This window comes from Hemicordylus capensis, chromosome 3 (genome assembly GCF_027244095.1).
Source record: "Hemicordylus capensis ecotype Gifberg chromosome 3, rHemCap1.1.pri, whole genome shotgun sequence".
Classification (NCBI taxonomy): Eukaryota; Metazoa; Chordata; class Lepidosauria; order Squamata; family Cordylidae; genus Hemicordylus; species Hemicordylus capensis.
The window spans coordinates 126,487,640-126,510,911 of record NC_069659.1 but is presented as its reverse complement, the minus strand read 5'-3'; positions in this window follow the sequence as shown (position 1 = coordinate 126,510,911).

Below are 23,272 nucleotides of genomic sequence, written 5' to 3'. Positions count from 1 at the left end.
GGGAAAGGGCATTACCTGTTAATGTAGTGCTATATTAAATGGAACCTCCATTTTAATTCTGTTTGCAGCTAATTGTAGAAAAGCCATGTCTCAGAAGCCTTAAGGCCTCTAGTGTGGAAGCACCCTCAACTAAAGAAAGTTGTTAGTGAGTTTTTAACAGCACTGCTAGTATTGTTCAAGGCTGTGCAGAATTTCCCTGCAAATGTTCACTTGTCTTAAAGGAACTTATTTGGTTTCCACTGAAAATTCTCTGCTGATTCTCCTCAGAAGGAACTCTGAAATTCATTTTCACTTTTCATTATTTCAGGATTGGTCCCATAAAATAAAATTATTATTGTGAATTCAAGAATGATTTTAACCACACCCCTAATCTTAATGCTTTTTGTAATCATCAGTTCCTTCAGTAATTGTAAATTACCTAGAATATTGGGAGAAAAATTTATTCATTAGCAAGAGTCAAATTTATCTTGACTTTGTACTATGGATTCTACTTCAGTCACATGCATGGTATGTAGCACATACTGTATATACCACGAAGAGAGCTCCACATTTTATTTAAGAGTTGCACAAAAAAGAGATTAAAATAATGCTTCTATACATAGAAAACTCCAAATGCTACAACAACAAATTACCCCGTGCTGATTTGAATATATAGCTAATGCAACTTTCACCATCACAGTGAGTGCCACCCAAAAAGTTACTTCCCACCTCATTGCAATGAAACACATTTATTGTGTTTTATGCTTTTTAATTTGTGATTTTTAGTATTAAAATTTGTTCACCACTTAGAGATGTATATATCAGGTGGTGTGATTTTTAGTATTAAAATTTGTATACCGCTTAGAGATGTACATATCAGGTGGTATAAACATATGTTAAATGAATTATTATTATTATTAATAATAATAATAATAATAATAAATTACTAGAGAATTCTGTTTCCCTAACAGTTCAAACACACAAGCCAGAGTCCCCCCCCTATACTTCTCTACTCTACCTTTGCCCCCTAATTGCTTTACCCTCACAATGTCATCTAGAGACACACACACAGATATAATTATTCAGAGACAAAATGGTTTAGGTCAAGCTAGCCTCAGCCTCATTCTGAGCGTGGTGATAAATTGCATCTATCCTGTTACTTATTATTTATTTTATTTATTTAACAAATTTTTATACTACCCAAAACTTACATCCCTGTGGGGTTTACAACAAACCAAAACAAACAGAAAAAGTTAAAACATTCATTACAACAAAATAAATGACAACAGAATAAATAACAAAAAAGTTAAAAGATTACCATTAAAAAAATTTTAAACAATATTTTAAAACAATGTTAAAACTATTTAAACAATATTTAATTAAAAGCCTGGGTGAACAAATGCATCTTTCAAGACTTTTAAGAAGTTGTCAGAGATGGGGAGGCTCTTATTTCAAAGCATTACAAAGCTTTGGGGCAGCAGTGGAGAAGGCCCACTGAGTAACCACTGAGAAGGTCCCCACTGAGAAGGTCCCTGAGAAGCCACCAATGTGCCGGTAGCAACCGCAGATGGACCTCTCTTGATTATTTCAACGGGTGGTGGGATTCATGATGAAGAAGACGTTCTCTTAAATACCTAGGACCCAAGCTGTTTAGGGCTTGGTTATAACCAGCACCTTGTATTTCCCCTGGAAATTTATTGGCAGCCAGTGTAGCTCTTTCAATATGGGAGTAACATGGTCTCTCCGTGATGACCCAGAGACCAACCTGGCTGCTGTATTCTGGACCAACTTCAGTTTCCAGACTACATACAAAGGCAGCCCCACATAGAGTGCATTGTAGTATCCAGTCTGGAGGTTAATAGCATATGTACTGCTGTTCTGAGGTCATTTATCTCAAGAAACTGATGCGGCTGGCATATCAGCTGAAGCTGATAGAAGACACTTCTGGACACTGCCTCAATCTGGGACACCAGGGAGAGGCTTGGATCCAGAAGCTCCGCCCCAGACTGCCTGTGTCTTCCTTCCGGGGAAGTGTGACCCCATCCAGAAGGCCATCATGACCACATCACGGGCAGATCAAACTCATCTCCCAAGTTTCAACCTTGCACAATGAGTACCTTCGTCTTATCTGGATTCAGTCTCTCATCCCTCATCCAGGCCATCACCATTTAGGGAGGTTATACCCTCTTCTGATGACATTGACATGGAAAAATAGATTTGAGTGTCATCAGCATACTGATAGCACCCTGCACCAAATCTCCTCTCTCAGCGGTTTCATGTAGATGTTAATCAACATTGGAGCCCTGAGGAATACCATACAAAAGTTCAGATTTTGAAGAACAGTCTCCAAGGGATACCATCAGGAATCAGCCCGTGAGGTAGGAGTAAAACCAGTGCAAAGCAGTGCCTCCCACCTGCAATTCCCTCAGGCATTCCAGTTGGATACCATGGTCAATAGTATCGAAAGCTGCCAAGAGGTCCAAAACACTTCCTCTGTCAATTCCCAGTTGGAGACTACATTACTGCTGCATTGAAAGAGTTACACTGGCTGCCAATAAGTTTCCGGGCAAAATACAAGGTGCTTCTATACATAGAAAACAACAAATGCTACAACAACAACAACAAATTACCCTGTGCTGTTTTGAATATATAGGTAATGCAGCTTTCACCACCACAGTGAATGCCACCTGAAATGTTACTTCCCACCTCATTACAATCCAAACATTGATTGTGTTCTATGTATCTGTACAATGCCTAGAGATGTTCATATCAGGTGGTATAAAAATATGATAAATAAATAAAATAAGAATCTTTATATATAGTTCTCCTAGGCATAGCCATCACTAATCCCATGCGTGGCAGCTCTCACAAAAGTCTGTGAGCAGCTAGTGATGGGGGCAGGCGGGAGGGAAGAAAATGATGGTGGCAGCCGGCCAGCCAGTGGGGAAACAAAATGGCAGTGAACAGTGGCAGTGAACAGCCAACCAGCTGGCCAGCGGGCGGGGGGGGGGGAGAAGAGGGAGGGCAGGAGTAAATGGCAGTGACCACAGCAAGCGAGCAGGCAGGGAAAGTAGCAGCCAGCTGGCGGGTCAAGCATGGGGGGAAGTGGCGGAGGCTGGCGGTTGGGTGAATGGGGGAGGCAGTGGCAGAGGCAGGCAGGGAAGCAGATAGTGAAGGCAGTTCGGCGGCTCCTTTGGGGAGCTTTATTGCCAGGCAAAGACCTATTTATTTTCTCAAGCTTTTTAATCTGTAGCTGAGCTCTTCAGTTTTAGCTCATTGCTAGACCGCTGTTTGGGGTTTTGACTTTTAAAAAACTTCTTCACTGCCTTAGAAGCAGCAATGCTGGAACCTCTAGAATGCCTATAAACCTCTAATAAAAAGTGTTGGAACAGACATATTTCAGCCTCAAAGTACACTTCTGGACACTGAAGAAGCACAAAGCTAGATAAGCTCCAGACTGCTCTTCCTTTTTAGTTTAAATCTGCTTGGTGGTCACAACATAGTGCCACTTAAAGTCACACACACTGATCTGTTCTCCCCTATTGTTTATAGAGCAGCACCATGCTTGGTAAATATGAGTAAGGCTAAGGAGATGTCATTTGAAACCAAATGACATTGTGAAGTCAAGCTACGAGACAGTCTTGCTGGTGAATGCTGCTCTTGCCAATTTTATTACTCAAAAGCTACCAAAGAGATCCTTTATTTGGGTGAAACAATATGAAAAATGTTATAAACATTCACGTATTGTAAGTAAACCCCAACATATTGTACACAAATGTGAAAATGGTTACAAGCTTTCTAATTTTTAGGGAGGGGGGACATTGTATCATGGCTTTGTCACGAATCAATTTCACTATGACATTAGAATGACATTAGGTGTAATTTTGCAAATGTCATTGTCTCCAATTAAGCTTGCTACCAAATACAGATACCACAACATTTCTAGGGCCCTCTGTTTCATATCCTTTACTATCAGGACATAGGGATGTGTGGAACCAGCTCAATTCTAACTGGACCAGCCTCCCAAAAAGGGATGTCTGAGTATGGACCAGACTGAACAGACCTCGGTTTGAATGGAACCTGTTCAATTCAGTTCAAGGGGCATGCCCACAAAGGGGAACCCAATGAGGACCCCACCCCAGCAAAGGGGGGAATCCTGCCCCACAAATACACCCAATGGTGACTGTGGGCAGTGACGATAGGGTTCCTTAGCAGCAGCTCCTCTCAACTCCGGATTAGGTCCACTGCTCCCATCAGCATGGCCCAGTTCTGGCCAACATTAATAGCACTCCAAAGGCAGGGCTCCTCCTTCCACAAAGGGGAATCCTCCCCCCACCACAAGCATATCTCAAGTATACATTGATGGGATCTGAGCTGTTGGGGACTGACCAGGAGAGGGAGCTTGGGGTCGTGGTGGACAGCTCGTTGAAAGTGTCCACTCAAGGTGCGGCAGCCATGAAAAAGGCCAATTCCTTGCTAGGGATCATTAGGAAGGCGGTTGAAAATGAAACTGCTAATATTATAATGCCCTTATACAAAACTATGGTGCGGCCACACCTGGAGTACTGCATACAATTCTGGTCACCACATCTAAAAAAGGACATTGTTGAACTGGAGAAGGTACAGAAGAGGGCAACCAAGATCATCAGGGGCCTAGAGCACCTTTCTTATGAGGCAAGACTACAACACCTGGGGCTTTTTAGTTTAGAAAAAAGATGACTGTGGGGAGACATGATAGAGGTCTATAAAATCATGCATGGTGTGGAGAAATTGGACAGAGAGAAATTCTTCTCCCTCTCACATAACACTAGAACCAAGGGTCATCCCTGGAAATTGTTTGCCAGGAAATCTAGGACCAAGAAACAGAGGTACTTGTTCACACAAGGCATAATCAACTTGTGGAATTCTCTGCCACAAGATGTGGTGACAGCCAACAACCTGGATGGCTTTAAGAGAGGATTAGATAACTTCATGGAGGAGAGGTCAATCAATGGTACTAGTCGGAAGGCTATAGGCCACCTCCAGCCTCCAAGGCAGGATGCCTCTGAGTTCCAGTTGCAGGGGAGTAATATCAGGAGAGAGGGCATGCCCTCAACTCCTTATTGTAGGCTTCCAGTGGCATCTGGTGGGCCACTGTGTGAAACAGGATGCTGATGGGCCTTGGGCCTGATCCAGCAAGGCTGTTCTTATGTTCTTAATACTGTCTGTGGAATACAATACTGTCACCAATTATCTCTAAGCTAAAGGCCAATCACTTCTTGTCCCAACCTTGCTACACCCCTCACCCAAGTCCTAACCCCTATTGTGTCTTCATCATGCTGGCCTTGTGTCCAGTTCTGCACCATTGTGCAACAACTTTACAAATCATTGCCAATGAATAGCACAGCAGGTTTCTGCCGGTATTTATTTAACTTTGTTTGTGGCAATGTTGCAACAACCTTTCTATCAGCCTCGGCTGATTCGACAGCTGCACTCATACCTTGAAGAGGATGACTCAAAACAGTGGTGCCCCAGCTGGTAACCTCCAGGCTTGACTACTGCAATGCGTTCTATGTGGGGCTGCCTTTGTACATAGTTCGGAAACTTCAGTTATTTCAAAATGCGGCAGCCAGACTGGTCTCAGGGGCAACCTGGAGAGACCATATTATGCCTGTTTTGAAACAGCTGCACTGGCTGCCAATATGTTTCCAGGCAAAATACAAAGTGCTGCTTATTACCTTTAAAGCCCTGAATGGCTTAGGTCCAGGTTATCTTAGAGAGCACCTTCTTCTGCATGATCCTCAATGCATGTTAAGGTCATCTAAGGAGGTCCATCTCCAGTTACCACCGGTTTGTCTGATGGCAACTCAGAGGCAGGCCTTCTCTGTAGCCACTCCTGGGCTGTGGAATGCACTCCCAGCAGAAATCCATAATTTGAGTTCTTTATTGGCCTTCACGAGAGTCCTGGCCTTCCAGGGTTTTAAAATTGTTGTAAATGGTTTTAATGTTGTAACCTGGTTTTTAAACTGTTTTGTATGTTTTAATTCTTATTGTTTTATGAGGTTTTATCATCTTTGTTTTTAACTGTTAATTGATTTTAATTGTTTTGTTTTAATGCAAACCACCCTGAGCCATTTTGGAAGGGCAATATAGAAAGTGAATGAATGAATGAATGAATAAGTAAAAATAAATAATGCCAGTCAGAGATATGCACGAACCAGTCCGAAGACCATGCAAGAGGCCTGCGAACCAGTTTGTGCTGGTGCCAGTTTGCACTTCGACGCCAGCAGGGGTTCTCGCTTTAAGGGCGGGGTATGTGTGTGTTGCACTTACCCCTCCTGCCACTTCCCCCCCGCCATTTAAAAGAAAGGTTTTGGGGGCAGCAGTTTCCCCCCTGCTGCCCCTGCCCCCATTGTTGCCTGGAAACACAGGCATGTGTGACATGTGCACACAACGTGTGATGTGTGCGGCATGCATGCAGCAGCAAGCACACACACAGCCTGTACTTCCAGGCAAAAACAGGGGCAGGGGCGGCAAGGAGGAACGTTACCGCATCAAAAACCTTTTTTTTAAAATGGAGCACCGGTGGGGGGGAAGTGGCAGAAGGGGTAAGTGCAACTGCGTGCCCTTAAAGAGAGATCCCAGCTGGCATTGAACCGTGCCTCCATGGTTACGTGCACATAACTAATACCAGTGACTCATATTTAGGAAATAATGGGTACATCAATCTACCAGGACCAGCCTGCAACTCACACTGTAATGTTCTGGCTTGGTTCTCAGCACCAACACAAAACCACTGCATTGTACCAATTGCATCATATTTGTGCCCCATACTCAACATTATTTACTGCTTCCGTGGTCTAAAGGAATATATTCTAAAACTGCTGGGACTGCACAGAAGTAAAGTTCACAAATAGAAATGAACACTGAAGTGAAATGTGGAGATTTTTTTGAGCCTTCTCATATGTGACAGATCCATTTCTGGCCAGCTCATCTTCAAGCTCTAAGAGTGCCCTTTGCCTCAAATCCGAAATATACTTTGCTGTAAGGTTCTTACTGCAGCTTGGATTAATCCGTAGAAGCTCAGGGAAAGATCAGTACTAGCATCTCTTATGGTAGTCGAATAAAATGTTTGATTCCAAAGCTACTTTCCAAAACATAGGATCCCAGACTTTGCAACCACTTGTGACATCTTTTGTTGATGATTTGAAAGATTATTATAAAAGGGCAACCCAGAAGCCTCCAATGGAGCAGAGCAAAATACAGGCAGCAGAAATCAGCTTCAAAACATGCCAAGAGAAATGTTCTTCTCACATTTTCTGTGTGGTATTAGATGCAATTGGTGCTAATGAGAGGGAAAACAATTCAGGATATAAAAGAACAAATAAAGTCTCCTCATCAAATATAATCTCTAATACACATTTCAAAAGTATTACACTGTATACATGTTCAAGGCTAAGATGGAATTTTTTTTTAAGAAGAATTAAATATTTAGTATGTATACGAATCACCTTCATGTCTGGAGGTGACAGACATGGGGACTGAGAAGATACTGAGGTCGTTCACACGACCAGGTGGGGCGGTCGGCGGTGGGGGGAGCCTTGTTTAACTCACTTTCCCCCTAGATGGGCATTTGACCTTGCTGGGAGTGTGGAACCTGCTCCCAGACAATCCATGCTGCATGGGCGTAGCTCAGAGCTCCAGAGGCTGTAACAATACATACTGGCCTCTGGAGATCCCACAATGTACTGCACGACACACACAATGCACTGGGGGATTCCCCCAAGAGACAGGCGCTCTAGGCGACCGTCTTTGTGTGCGGCCGGGCTGGAAGAAGCCCATCATCGCACACGAGTAGACAGCCCAGGTTAAAGGAGCGCTCACCCCCTTAACCTTGGCTAACAGCCGGGCTGAAAAGCTGGTCTAGGCAGCACTGCCCCACTGGAATTGGGCCGATCCAGCTTCCAGGCTTCCCTAGCCTGGGTTAGGCTGCGCGTGAGAATAGTCTCACCGTAAGGGAGTGTGAAGTATGTGTAACAAATTTGCCCATGTTCTTCTCTCCCTATACTTTGTCCTTCTGTGACTTATCATATTTATTTTTGGATTTATAAGCTACTTTGTTATTGCCCAAAAAGGGTGTATAAGATTCAAACAAAAAAATACAATAAGCTAGTTGTTTCCCCACTGCCTATTTAGATTGCAAGCTCTTTGGGAGCATGGATCTCTAGAGGCCTTCTTCATTGCCCCATTTAAATAAGAGTATCACCTAATACTCTACTAAAGCTGCACATCACAGGGGAAGATGGGAAAGTGGTGGTCAAGATGTGTTTAAGGGAAGCTTATCTGTCATTATCCAACTTCTCAGGTACTTTGGATAGGCTTTCAATGAACACCAAAGTTCCCTGGAACACAGCTAGAAATGCCAACACTGCAGCATATAACATATGCCTCTTGTCAGGTTCGGCCTGTCACCAACCTGGAAGAGAATAAGCAATATAGCTAGTAAGCCTGGTCCAATACCTAGTTTTGGCAGGGTGATGCCCACCAATGCTTTTCAGAAGTCTTCTGGGTGGATTGTTTTTCTTGTATTTTCATCCTGCTCTGGGACAGATTAAAATAGTACTCATAAAAACACACAACACATTAAATCATTGATTAATTGGTTAAGTGTCATCAAATCGGTGCATGTATGTATGTATGTATGTATGAAAAGTTCTTCATAGGGATTCATTGAGAGAACTCATATAATAACCAAGAATTACACTTGTGTTTGGACTTGCTGCTGTATGATTTCTGTCAATGAATCCCTATGAACTTTTCATACATACATATGAAGTGGGCTGCAATCTTGTGAGACTTCTCCACAAGTGCAGCCGTGGCAGCACCAGCACCTAGCATGGGACGGCCCTGTTCCCTGGACACCTTTGCCTCCTTGAGGCCAAGGGCGTCCCTGATAGCCAGGTAGAGTGCGTGTGGATGTTCACACACTCCAACACTGACTCTATTGCTGCTGTTATGTTGGAGCCATTGTCTGTCACAATGAAGCCCTGGGTGAGGTGTGGCAACCCGTCTATCCACTCCTCAATTTGGCGGCTGGGTATGGCTGCCACCTCCTCCTTGGTGTGCTTGACATCCAAGGTCTCCATGTGCAGGAAGGCCCAACTGTACTGAAATGCAGTGTGGGATGCGCTGGAGCCAGAAGCAGTAATGGAGGCCCCCTCTCTGTCCAGACCCCACCACTGAGCAGTCAGGGCCAGGAAAACAGAATGCATTTCACTCACACTGTCCCCTGTATCTCGCGTACAAAGAGGGTACCATGTTCCAGATGAACATGGTCCTTGAGGGGATGGTGTATTTGGGTGCTCTCGGCCAACTGAAACAGCTGGTCGTCTGTGGCCATCTCAGCTATGAGGCCGGTGAGGAGACATGGGTCCATGTGACTAGGACGCTTCTTGCCTGACAATTGGGCCCACCACTTGACTAGCAGCGTGTCCTGCTTCATGGAAGCCTTCGCACAGCCTGTATCAGTGCTAGTCGCAGGCACACTAGCACTGCCAGTGGAGTCAAGGAGATTTGGATGATACCATTGCATGTGTCACCACATGGAGGTCGTCCCAGATGCTTGCTTAGCATCCTTGTCCCAACTGACCTGTGCCCTGCAGTGGACACAGCGAGCAGGGGCTGGGGCATCTTGAGGGATTAGAAAATGCTGCCAAACATAGCTGCTCAGGGTGGCCTCCAACATCCTGGATTCTGTCTTGGGCCTTTTGAGTGACAGCAGACCAAGGGGGGCTGCTGGTTGCCCGCTGCCATCACCTCCCTCCCTTCCACCCAGCACGGAAGAAGAAGGGCCTGGCTTCATTGGAGGAGAGGGTGCCCCCTTCATTCTGCAGCAGTCCCTTCCCCTCAGAGCCAGACTGGGAATACCCAGAATGGGACTCCACCATGACCTGGGCACCATCAGGGGGGTCCCCACTGAGTGATGAAAGGAGCATTGGAGGGGCCACAAGAGGGAGGAAAAATCTGGCTGCACTGCCAGCCATGAAGCCCCTGCCCTCCACCCCTATCACAGAAGCAGCTTCCCTGGCAGGAGAGCCCATCATACCGCCAGGCTCCACATGGGGCAGCAGCCCCGGCAGTGCACCCAATGGTCCCGCCACTAGTCCTGGACCTGGCTCGGCAGCAGCAGGCTCCTCCAGATAGGAGAGCCTTCGTACCACCACCCCACCTGGGCCAAAGAACTCAGCTATGAGGATCTGTGGGACCCCATACTGTCTTCTCTGCCCCCACCCCAGCCTCCCGTACCAGCTTGGGGACCCATCCCACCTCTGCCTGCCACCCTGCTGAGAGGCTTGCTTGCCACACAGCACTCAGACATTCCCAAAATTACCCTGGGGCTACCAAAAACAACCTCAGGGCTCTGTGGTTGCTAGAAGTTGACTCCAACTCGACAACACACTTCACCTTTAAGGACAAAGGAGGCACCAAAAAGTGCTTACCCCCTCGTTGTCCTGAAGATCTTCTGCCCCACACACTGGTCGGGGGGGGGGGACTTTCCTGACCAGTGGCAGGCTGGCAGCAGGTGGGCACAGACAGCCGGGGCAGGAGGAGGGCAGAATTAGCAGCCTTCCAGCAGCCTGGCTTCCATGGAGCCGATTCCCCGCCTGTGGCCAGTTGAGTGGCAGAGGCGATCCCGTGCCACAGGGGGTGCTGGGTGGCACACTGCTTCTCCAAGCAGTGTTCAGGTGCAGCGAGACTGGAGGTAAGCACCAATTCTTTTACTCTTAATGGTGCCTCTTGCTACCCCTCTACCAGCGCCCTCACCGGCCGCTACTGTTCAAGGGTGGGGGAGGGAACCAGCAGCAGAAGAGCTGATACATCTGATAGCTTTGGGGTCAGTCTGCCCTCACTGGCTTCCCAATTGCCCCCAGCCTCAAATGATCTTAGAGTTCTGGTCCTTCACAGTTTCTAGCTTGGTGTAGGGAGAACCTAATAAAAGGAGGATCTTTGAGGTCAGGGATCATTCTCTATTCCCTGCTTAAGATCATGGTGGCAAATGTCTCTTCTTCAGCACACAACCACCTTCAGCACAGCCACCACACCAAACTCCCCAAACCAATGTAATCTAGTGGTTAGAGTTTGAACTAGGAGTGAGAAGATCTATGTTCAAATCCCCATTCGATCATCCAGCTCACTAGGTATCCTTAGGCCAGTTACTGTGACTCGCCCTAATGTACATCACAGGTAGTGAGGATAAATGGACAGGGGGGTAACCATGTTTAAGAACCAGAGCTCCTTGGAGGAAAGTAGAGATAAAAATGAGATTATTTTAAGAGATACCTCAGGCACCTTCTCCTATGCAAGCCAAGCTAAGCTGCACAGTGCCACAATAAAGTAGCTGCTTATGGCTGTGGCATGAAAATTTAACTGAAACCCCAAATAAATGTTGTACCAAAGTGTATGTAGCAGAGGAAGGTGGATACCTCTTTAAGTTAATTTAGAAAGTGTCTTACTACAGCGAAATGAGCTAACCCCTGAGATAATTCAGTGTAAACAGATGCCAGGAGTCAATTTTTGGCACCAGCAGCTCTGAGCAGGCTTGTTCTGTGAACTCCGTTTTCTTGCTGGGTAAATTAATTATGTGATTGTCTGCTTGAAATTAACATAGTGCTAACCGTTTCACATGAAGAGATCAAACACTCCCACATGACCAGCAAAATATGACTCTAAATGAGAGGCCTGGAAAAATAATTGGTTCACTTTGGTATTAGGGAATGGTAGCAGTATTTCAGCTCACTCATGGTAGAAGGTTGCCTTTCCAACAGCACCGAGCTTAATTAGAAGAATCACAGAGGATATATGAAGGCAATTTCTGACCCAGCTGCTTAAATGCAAATTAAAGTGCAGATTTTAGATGCCCAACATACTAAAAAGGAGAGGAGACAAACATGTGGATTAGGAAACAACCACAGTGTTGGGCACCACAACATATTCGATTCAGAGGTACCAACGCAGAATTATATGGAATTCAGGCCTGTGTCTAGTTTCATTTTATATTAAGAAATGAATTATTGCCTGAACTCAGGATGAATTGACACCCCAGATCTCAACTGGTCTGTGAGGGAAGAGGCGATCCAGCATTGTATTGTGAAATGGATACTCAAGGAAGCACAAAAGCCAGGCCAGAACAATCCAAATACTAAAATGTGACTCACTATCAGATAATGTCTGTGGAAGAGGCCAGAGGCTGATCTCCCCTTTCCTGTTGCAAGAAGTATATGTTAATCCTTGTCAATTATTGCTCTGCTATACTTAATTGCTCTCTATAGAAATTCAACATAGGTAGATGCATACAAAGAAAACACCTATAGACTTTAATTCTTACTTTACTAACACTTTAACACCTTTTTGGGAGGAGGCTAGCAAATCTGGGGCAAGAGAAGATGCCCATTTGCAGCTCAGCGAGGCAGATTTGCCTTGGGCAATGTCCCCTCCTCAAGATAGCAGCTAACAGAAGATGGGATTAAGATCTCCCTGGACTGGGCTAATATCCTGAATAATTAAAAGACATTATCCAGAAGGTAGCAGCAAGTTGTCACCTTTTGGGACCCAGGAAAGATGATGGGAGTTCAAAGGAAGATACAACTATAAAGAATAGCTTACTGGACAGAGAACTGGCAGTCTCTTGCCTACAAGCAGTCTTGTGCCTACACGCAATCTTCTGCCTACAAGCAAGACTTGCTCATGAGTCATCCCAGAGTTTGCCGCTAAGCCACGGGGCAACAAGCAGGAACTCGGTCCATGGACAGGAACTGTCTGTGACTTCCACTGCGCAGTGAGAAGTCAAGACATCCCCAGCCATGGTGCTCTGACTCTCAGCCGTGCTCTGAGCAAACTGCATGCTTGATCCAAAAGCTCCTGTCTCCAGCCAGAAGCCTCGCTCCTTCAGCTGAAAGCTCCACCGTTCTCAAGCCTCTGATCTGGGTAATATGCTGCCTCCACAAGCCTTGGATCCCTCCATCCTTTCCCCTCCTTCTCCTCCCCCCCTTTCCCTCTACTAATTCCTGATCTCCCCAAACCATGCCAGCCCTCAGCTTTCCTTACCTCCCCCCCCCCTTTTCCATCTATATCTGAATTCTTTTAGGCTCTAGGAAGATTTAATACACACACATACGTTAGTTAGGAACACTGGGTGAATATTGTTGCTGGCTAGGGTTGAAATACTGTTAGTAATACTGATAGGATTTTCTGCTCAGCTTGATTGATGTTGTTATTCTTTTATACTCAATAAAGCCCATTGAATCATTTGGGATTGGTTTGATCTCCTTTCTTCCTTGCGCCCAGATCCTACATGGTCACTATATAAAAGAACTTGGTCACTTGGTGACACTATGAGACAGGCCTAATTTTGTATGCTAGCTAATGAGCATATTTAGTATATAAATCAGGCCTGGACCACAACAACAGTCTGTTTATATCTCACATTTCCAGTGCCCACCATTGCTAATGCCTGCGGGATTGGATAGTGCTTGCATATTTACCCGCTACACTGCAAAGCAGTGACTAATTTGAGAAAAGAAGCCCTAGTTCACAAGTTGCAGGCACTCTTGTTACTGTGCCTGCACAGCTACAGATGCTTCTCTATATATCTATAACTAGCAGCTAGCAGTGGGGTGGATGATGTCATCAACCTTTGCAGGCTGCTATGGCCTTTGTAAAACTGCATTTGCACTGCTCAAGTTGAACTGGGCTTCCTGTTTCCTGTTTTGTTGCTCCGGACTGGTGAACAGAAAGCATAGCTTTCACCCTCATATTAGCTGCAGCTTACAAAAGGAGACTGAGTGTGGATCATTTTCACTGGAGAGCAGGCCCCTGAGTAATACACACAGGTGAACCCTACTGAAACAAACCAGCCGCCTAAGAGAGCCTAACATGAAAATGCTGAAATGTTCTTAATTTTAAAAGGAGGAGTTCTAAAGCGGTTACACTCATACACACCGTGAGGCTATTCTTACGAGCAGCTAAACACAGGTTTAGGAGGCTTGGCTGCCCCCGTGAGAACTGCCAGGATCTTCACGGATCCCAGGACTCCTGCCCAGCCTAACGCCGCTCCTACGCCTGGCTCTTAGCTGAGGTTAAGGGAGCAAGCACTCCCTTAACCTGAATGCCAGGCACATGTATCTTTTTCACACAGCACATAATTAATCTATGGAATTCTCTGCCACGGGATGTGGTGATGGCCACTAGCTTGGACAAATTCATGGAGGACAGGTCTATTAATGGCTACTAGTCTGAGGACTATAGGCTACCTCCAGCCTCAGAGGCAGGATGCCTCTAAAATACCAGTTCAGGGGAATAAAAGCAGGAGAGAGGAAATGCCTCATTTCTTGTTGTGAGCTTCTCAGAGGCATCTGGTGGGCCACAGTGTGAAACAGGATGCTGGACTAGATAGGCCCTGGGCCTGGTCCATCAGGGATGTTCTTATCTCATAATGGAATGTATTTTCCACACACAGGTATATTTTAACAACCTCCAAAAGGACCAGGCTTGAGAAAAGATAAACAGAATCTGAGCTGGCTGGTCATCTCAGCCACCTGGGAACCCCAGAGGCAGCCCCAAAGCCAACTACATGATTGCCTGTGGAACTGCCAACAGATCCAGATGGCTGCACTGAAAGAAGAGCTATGTGTTGACAAGCCTGAAAACAAAAGAGTCATCTTGGTCCTGTTCCTGTAGTGCCACTGCTGACAGCTATGCCTAGACAGAGTGTAAAAATGAAGAAGAACACAGCACAGCTTCTCCCTGAAGCCAGGCTCTTCATTTATGGAACTTGCGGTTATAGTGCAATTTGACTTGATTATCTAACAAGGCAAAGATGCTTCCGTTATCTGTGGCAAGTCAAGTGTACTACATAGACTTTGTAATTGATCCACTCTATTCTGCACTGGTCAGACTTCACTGAGAATACTGTGTCCTGTCCAACTCTGGGCTCTGTATTTTAAGTAGGACGTTAATAAACTGGAGCGGGTTCAGAGGAGGGCAAAAAAGATGGTAATGGGTCTGGAAACCAAATTCTGTGAGGAACAGTTGAAGGAAATGGGTGCATTTAGCTTGGAGAAGAGAAGACTAAGGGTATGATAGCTGTCATAGGAACATAGAAAGGTGACATATACTGAGTCAGACCATAGGTCCATCTAGCTCAGTATTGACTGCACAGACTGGCAGCAGCTTCTCCAAGGTTTCAGGCAGGACTCTCTCTCAGCCCTATCTTGGAGAAGTCAGGGAGGGAACTTGGAAGCTAGATGCGCTTCCCAGAGCGGCTCCATCCCTGAATGGGAATATCTTACAGTGCTCACACGTCAGGTCTCCCATTCATATGGAACCAGGGTGGACACTGCTTAGCTAAGGGGACAAATCATGCTTGCTACCACAAGACCTGTTTTCTAGCGATATAAACAAAGTGTTTCAGCACCTCTATTTTGAGACACCAAAATGCATCAAGCTTTCCCCCTGAATTGTTTTGGCAGGGGTGAGTGAGAGCTTTAAGAGGAGGAAAGCAGGTCTCACCTGCTCTTTCATGGAACACGGAAATGACATCTGCATGTGTGCGGGCACCATCTTAGGTGGTCAGCGTGGCCATTTCCATGCCAATCACACCTGTGGGCTGCTGGGAGCAGCCTGCAGGTGTTCGACTGGATATTTTAATCCTGACAGCAATACACTGGGGGGGGGGGCATGGAGGAACAGGTAAGACCTGCTATCCTCCTCTTAAAGTGCTTGCTCTCAGCCCCCACCCAGGATGTTCACCAAACACTTGGTGCACATCCCTACTGTATTCAAATATCTGTTACATAGAAGTAAAAGAAGTGGACTTGTTCTTTGTTGTTCCTGAAGGCAGGACTAGAACCAAGGGGTTGAAATGACAAAGAAGCAGATTTAGGCTAGACAGTGGAATGGAATCCTTAACTGCAAAAGCTGTTCTACAGTGGAACAGTGGTGGGCTCTCCTTCCGAGAGAAGATTTTCAAACAGCAGCTGCACAATCATTGTGCCAGGGATGCTGGAGCAGTTTCCTGCACGGATCGGGGTTTCAATATCCTTCCAACTCCAAAATGCAACAATTCTGTTACTATGGAGATCTATTACTGGGTTCAAATCCCTGCCCAGCTTTACAATCCACTGAATGGCTTTAGGCAAGTAGCTATCTCTAAGTCTAACTGACCTCGCGGAATTGTTACGAAGATAAAATGGAGCGATGCAATACGTGACACCTTTGAACTCCTTGAAGAAGGATTCCAGATAGGGTCTCTGTTGCAGAAAAAACAAAGAAGGATCCTTGAAGATTTAACGCATGTGATGTTAGTTTTCATATGCAACTTCGTCAGTTGCATTTGTGGAAGTAGTCTTTGACCCATGAAAGCTTATGCCATAATACATTTGGTAGTATTTGTTGTTTATGAAGAGATATGGGAGACAATAAATAGTAGGGGTGTGCCCGAATTGTTTCGGCACCTCATTTGAGAGGTGCCAAAATGATTCAGGCAGCTGCATCCAAAACGTTCCAGTGGGGGGTGAGTGACAGCTTTAAGAATGAGGCACGCAGGTCCTCACCTGCTCCTCTGCTGCCTCGCTGCTGTCCTGCTTGTGGAACGGCCCTTCCAAAAAGCCTGTGTGTGGCTGCCTCACAGTAGTGGCACGCACACATTGCTGCCATGCATATGTGGCAGCCATTTGCATGGTCAGCATGGTGTTGCTGACCACGGAAATGTGTGCTGCGATGCAGCCACGCACAGCCTTTTGGGAAGGACAGTGCCACAGCCAGAAGGACAGCACTGTGACTATTTATTCAATAGTATAAGGGGCAGCTGAAAGGCAGAGAATGTTTCAACTACCTAGCATAGCCTGACCTGATTTTTTGCAACGATGGGGAAACCTGAGGAAATGCTGCATCTGCACTTACTGCTTCTGAACAGCATCAAAAATTGCTTTGAAATCTGCAGCAGCCCTGGTGCAGACCGTTATGGCAACTGTATGCTGTGCATCATGTCAGCCATTGCAAATACTCACTTGGCACTGTACCTCCCTATTTCAATCTGCAGCTTAATGCTATATGCAAACAATACAGCATCACAGAGGAGTCTGTGCAGAATTTTTGTAGGAATTAGATGCACGCATCCATTGCAAAATAAAAAGAAAGAACCTAAAATATATCTGGCTTATGGAACTCATATATCATTAGTATTCATGATTTAATTATTTATCCTAGAAATACATGTATTCCAAAAAGTACTGGAGGAATATCAAAATTCTAACTTTTGCTTTGTGAAAATTCAGTGCCATAAAAACATACTGTATACTTGGCAGCATAAGATGCAAAGGTTACTTCCTTCAACAGAGCCATGTGTAAATTAGATAGAAAAGAATGATGGTGCCTTGCAAGACATTCAGATTAGTTTAGGATGCAAATTGCCATTTTCTGGGACATATGCTGAGAAAATTGAGAGTACACACCATTTTTATGAGAATAAAATGGTCACATCTGTTGTTATAATAACAAAAAGGAAAAGACTGCTTGCTAGATGAAGTTATTAGGAAGCTATTGAGTGTTAATGTAGATGCTTGGAAATTCTTCATGCTGACATTTTTATTAATATTACTGACATGGGCTTTCAATGATGCTATATATTATATGAAAAAACAGCTTTAATGCAGAAATTAATTCAACCCGTCCACAATACATGCACTGGGAAATAGGAGTGTAGAATACCACCCCCCACCCCCACCCCAGCATTTGAGGAGTCCCTTGACATTTCCCTGTGTTAAAAAAATGCTTGTATTTTCCCCAAAAACATATCCCCGCTACCAAAGTATATTTCCTCCCCCACATCCAATATGTAAGTGGGGAATTGCTCTTCAGACTTTCCCTCTAACTGCACCCCCCCTTCTCAGAAATATATTTCTACTCATTTGGATCACCTCTTGTCTGTTAACCAGCGGAATATTTGCAAAGAGCATCACCCTTTGGGAAGTTCTCCCGCTTTAAATGCAGAAAAATTTACATGCAGATAAACTTCCCAATGGATGTGCTCAAGATTCAAGGACGTTTTGCCCATTTGGTATCCAATGAATTCAAAGGAACAATTCTTATTAAGAAGACTCTCTGAAAACCCAGGCATCTGTCTCTCTCCTAAAAACTGGAAGCTTTCACAACTTGAGAAAGTATCTGGATTTGCCTTAAATGTACTTTTAATGCTTCTGTAAGCTATATTCTAATAAAAATGAAGTGCATCTAATACATCAACTATGAAGCACATATTCTAACATAATTAATTAGATCGTGTTTCAGGGTTTTATAAAGCTATTAGAGCTGAAGGTAATGATTAAATATTCATCACACATTCCTCTTCTAGATAACTCATATGAAAAAAAAATCAAGATTTTTTAAAAGAGCTATAAAATATTCAGAAATGAATAAATTATCTAAATACTTAAACACTCACAAACACATTTAAAGGTAAGTAAATATTTTTACATGTTGATTTTTTAAGCTACAGTACTTCATACTTGTTACAATGCAGTCTGTCTCTTAGAAGTGATAACAATGCAAAGCATGTACTCCTGCTAACTGGGCAAAAGAGGAACATAGGAAGCTGCCTTACACCAAGCCAGACCATTGGTCCATCTAGCTCAGTACTTCTACACAGACTGGCAGTGGCTTCTCTAAGGTTACAGGCAGGAGTCTCTCTCAGCCCTATCTTGGAAATGCCAGGGATGAAACTTGGAACCTTCTGCTCTTCCCAAAGCAGCCCCATCCCCTAAGGGGAATAACTTGCGGTACTCACACAAACATAGTCTCCCATTCAAATGCAAACCAGGATGGACCTTGCTTAGCAAAGGGGACAATTCATGCTTGCCACCACAAGACCATCTCTCATATATAGCAGAGGGAGAGCAACTGACCTGATTCAACCCAGCATAGCATCTCTCCAGTGCCTTTACTGGTGTCTCCTTTGTAGTTTGTTGTTTTAGACTGTGAGCCCTTTTGGAAGAGGGAACTATCTTCTGTTTTCTTTTGCTATGTAAATCACTTTGATAACATTTTTTTGAAAAGCAGTATATAAATACTTGTTTGTAAGAAGTCATCACTTAGCAATGAAGGATACAAGAAGAAGATTACTGTATATGAGAGAGAGAAAATGTTCTTGGAGTTGAAAGGCAGTTCACACATGCATGTTCATCATGAAGGACTGCTACATCAGATGATGACTTGCGTGTATGAAGCTGCCATCATCCAGATCAGGCCTCACACAGAGTGTTCAGACCACCTTATAAAGAAAACTTCAGTGGAAATACTAGTTCAGGGGCATAACTACTATTAGGCAAGGGGAGGTGGCTGCCTGGGGGGCCCCATGCCTCGAGGGGCCCCCCAGAAGCAAGTCACATGAGGCAAGTCACATGACTATATATTGTGAAGTGTGTGTGTGTATCAGCGAGGGGCCCATTTTAAAATTTTGTCTCTGGGCTCACTCCAGCCTTGTTACACCCCTGTACTGGTTCATAGTATTGGCCCAAGCTTGCCTGGAGCCTATAGCAAGCCAGGGTCTAAGACAACTCTCTGCAGCACACTCTCTGCGGCCAATTCTCTGCGGTCAAGTCACTGACGGACACTTCAACATGGCCGACTCACTGCAGAGACAACTCAATGTGAATCTCTGACAAACACTTCAAAGCAGCTCCCTGCTCTCTCTTTGTTCTCCAATGAACCGGATAGTGCCCTGCACTTCAAAGCAGTTCCCAGCTCTCTCTTCACAAACAAACAATCCCAATAGTGCCCCCGCACTTCAAAACAATTCCCTGCTCTCTCTATATGGGGCTTGGAAGTGGGCGAAGGAGGTGCAGAACAGCCCGCTCCTGCCAGCAACCAGCAGACACACACTTATTACTTTATTTGAATTTGAGTTGAAGAGGATGTCTTCTCCTACCTCTGGGGTACAGTACATCAGAAGGCAGCTCACAAAAAAGGTAAACAAACCCATAAACAGTGATATGAAAATATTTGGTCCAACATGCTAAAACACAAATGATAAAAATCAAGTTCAACTTAAAATAGGGGACTAAAAACAAAGAAAATTAAAAGCCTAATGAAAGGTCAACATTTGTACAGCCCGCTTGAATGAGGCCAGGGACTAGACTAGCATTCTGCTAGTAATCAGTAAGTAGCCACATTAAACAAACCACCACCACCACCACTTATAGGCCAATATAACTGCATGAATATAAGCCTTCCCCCCATTATCATAGAGTTTGCATGCAAATCATTTGCATAAAAGCAGTTATAACTTCAAGCAAACACTGTAAATTTAGACATAAGAGTTACAGACAGTTATGAAACTGTAAGTGTAAGTGTTCATAAACAGCCCCCCAAATTTGGAAAACCCACAACAATTATAAGGAGAGCAAAACACTAGCATGGAATTCCATAGTGCAATAAAATGCTATTGCTATTAGGGTTGTGTGTCCCCCCCCCCGTGTTGTTGTTTTTTTGGCCGAATCCGAAACACCCCCATTTTGTTCTTTGTTCGAAATCAGCCAATCCAAAACACCCCAATTTTGTTCTTTGTTCGAAATTGCAAAATCTAAATCCGAAATGTTTTGGATTTTAAAAATTGGCCCCGGGGAAAAACTAGTGGGTGGGGGTGGTAGTGCCCAATGGGTGGAAACTACCACCCAAATTTCAGAGGAATTGGGCAAAAGGCTGGGTTTTGGTGAACTTTTGAAATATAGGATTTTTCCCATAGGGAAGAATGGAGGTTTCAGCAAAAGTATAGCTTCATGTTGGGGGGAAAGGGGTGGCCCAGAGCAGAGTAGGGTGGGTGGTAGTGCCCAGTGGGGGCAAGGAAACAGCCAGAATTATTTCAAAGAAATTGGGCAGAAGGCTGATTTTTAAAGATATAATGGAGTTTGTGTGTCTGTAAAGTTCTTCCCCATAGGGAATGATGGACCTCCATAATTCCTGCCCCATAATTGCACTTGGGGGGCACCAAGGTGGCCCAAAGTGAGTGGTGGTGAAGAGCACATAGGGTGCCAACCACCCACATGGGTTGCTAACCCATGGGGTACTGGGTTCTGTTTCTGAGATGTGTTGAGTGTAGATTCAGATTCTCTGGTAGCATATGAGAGTGGATTCGTGGTTTGTCATTGAAAATCTCATATGCTACCAGAGAATCTACACTCAGAACACCTCAGAAACAACAGAACCAAGCACCCCATGGGTTAGCAACCCATGGGGGTGTTTGGCACCCTATGTGCACTACACCACCACTCACTCCCGGCAACCCCATTGCCCCCCAGGTGGCGTTATGGGTCTGCTGAAACCTCCATTATTCCCTGGGGGGGACGACCTTAAAGAAGCGTGAACCTCAACAATTCCTAAGAAATCAGCCCTTTGCCCTATTCCTTTTGAATTTGGGTTGTGGCAGGCACCCCTTGGGGCACTGCCACCCAACCCATTGTTTTGCCCCTCAGGCCCTCTTTCTGCCCCAAATCTGCCCCAAAGACATGTCAACTTCAGAAATTCTTTAAAAATCAGCCCTTTCCCTAATTCCTTTGGAATCTGGGTGGCAGCAGGCACCCATTGGAACACTACCACCTGAACCACTCTTCTGCCCCCAAAGTCCCCTTTCTGCCCCCAATCCACCCCAAATAACATCAATATCACATATCAACAATAGCAGAGCTTTGGGGGGAAATCAAGCAGATTTCCAAAGGTCATGCACATCCACATCCCCCCTGCCTGAAATGCAATTGATCTACACACAACAGTGTGAAACAACAACAATGAAATGCACACTGCCCCACTGGCCAATGAGGGTAAATGCACACTGCCCCAATAGCCAATGAGGGTAAAACTTACCCTTCAATTTGCTTAAAAGGAATAAGGAGGCAATTGCCAGCAGATCAGCCCATGCTTTCGCTGGCCAATCTGCAGGCTGGAAGGGCTGGAAATTCAAACAGATGTCAAAACTCAAAATGGAGACTGAAGGAGAAAGACATTTTGCAATTGCAAAATGGAGTTCCAAAACAGCCGAACAACAAAACGTTTTGTATCCGAAACAGGATACAAATGTTTTGGCTACAAAATTTTCTGTTTTGAGCATTGGGTGTTTTGTTTTGGCTACAAAACAGCCGAAATGGCCTGTTTTGTGCACAAAACGTTTTGTATCTGAAACGAAACGCACATCCCTAATTGCTATGCAAGCTCTGGAAACAACAATGTATGTATGAACAACAACGCGCCAAGCTGAACTGTCCTAGATGCATTTCTGCTTGCTAGACCCATTTCTGCTTGATGTCCAAAGCTGAACCTGGCTCATTTCTCCAAAGCCCTTTTTGTCTTAATGCAGAAATTCAAATCAAGAAGGCTTAGAGCCAAGCTCAGCTGCATGAGTACTGGCATATCCTGACAGGAGCATACTTCCCATCACTATAGAGAGAGCAGGGAACTGTTTTGAAGTGCAGGGCACTGTCGAGCTTGCTGGTTGCAACTCGAGCTGAAGCTTATGAGCTAAGATTGTATTCATTTGCTCTTACTTTGCTTCTTGTATTAAGCGAGTTACATGTGATGTGATATGGCTATTAATGGTGAGTTTGTCTTTGAATCAGTGTGAGATCCTTAGGATTAAGGCCCACTGGGAGTTTCTTGCTCTCTTTCTCTCATTTTAACTGTCTTTCTGAAATACTTGAATATATTCCAAGCAGTGACACAGTTTACTCTGCATATCTTTTAATTATTTTCAGAGTATCTGGGAAAAGTCAAATTCTCCATTTATTTTTAAAACTTATGTAATAGTGATGCTACAACGCATAGTAGAGAATTAGACAGGCACTTCTGTTTAGTTTTCCAAGTACACCTCCACATAGTATTTGGGTATTTCATGAGCCCCAGCATACTGAAATTTGTAGTTTTCCAGCATTTTTTGGTCTGGCTACATCCATTGCTAAATAGTTTTTGAAATTTTAAAAGATTAAGGAGCTTGACTTGTATTTTTCAGCTGATATTATGGTAAAGTTATCTGAAAGATGGGTGTCAGATGTTTGGACAGAGGGCACAATTTCAGTACTTGCCCTAGGTGCTATTTTCCCTAGATACGCCTCTGCACCTAGTCCCACAGGACTGGCATCTTTCACCACAAAAAGTAGGTGAATGCAGGTTGTAGTAAGCCAGATAAAGCTCCTTAATTAGTGGAGTTTTTCATTGCTTGAATACAGTCAGCAGTTGCAGACCAATTCCAAGTTATTTATTTTCTAGTCAGCAA